At 42.0% G+C, this 631-nt stretch overlaps 1 non-coding gene across 1 annotated transcript; it reads right to left on the bottom strand.

Annotated features, from left to right (window-relative positions):
* Nucleotides 1–342: 342 nt before the first annotated feature.
* On the bottom strand, nucleotides 343–415 carry TRNAH-AUG. The gene has a single exon. It is a non-coding gene; the product is annotated as a tRNA-His (tRNA).
* Between the last annotated feature and the right edge of the window lie 216 nt (nucleotides 416–631).

Genomic DNA, 631 nt, shown 5'->3' with positions numbered 1-631 from the left:
CTATCACCAAGATAATTAAAAGCACATTTGCAGATATGTGTGGAAAATGACCTTGTGAAAATGTCAATATAGGTGAATCAATGCAGCTATTTGAAAGTGTGTCACCCAAGTTACGATCGCTCCAATGCATACTTCATATGAACACTTGTTGACAACAGTCTGATGAAAAAGGAATACAAACCCACCATATATATATTTAATAAATGATTATATTTGATAAGGCAAAGCTACTTCGCTGCACCTATCTTAACCAAAGTTTTCTTATCTGAGAGCGAGAAGGCAAAAAGTTGAGAGAGAACCATTTGTTCTCTTAACCCAAAAATAGTTCTTGAAGAAAGAGAACGACTCCGTTGGGGATTGAACCCAGAATCTCTGGTTTCATAGACCAGCGCCTTATCCATTGGGCCACGGAGTCCTGACGAATGCAATCAAACGTTAACCTTGCTCACTCCAGTAGACGCTAGTGACTGAGTAATCATGCGGATTAGTGGCGGCATCTGTGTCATCACTTGGCAAGACCTGACATTACGACGAACAAACTGTAACCTCAAAATGCAGCTGCTCCTGTTGGTACACGGCTGATGCCATGGCCGTGACAAGGCCACGTCAAGATGGACCTGACCAGGTATAA

Source organism: Triticum dicoccoides, chromosome 6B (genome assembly GCF_002162155.2).
Source record: "Triticum dicoccoides isolate Atlit2015 ecotype Zavitan chromosome 6B, WEW_v2.0, whole genome shotgun sequence".
Classification (NCBI taxonomy): Eukaryota; Viridiplantae; Streptophyta; class Magnoliopsida; order Poales; family Poaceae; genus Triticum; species Triticum dicoccoides.
The sequence above is the reverse complement of the archived record's forward strand: the minus strand, read 5'-3'. Positions and strand labels throughout refer to the sequence as shown.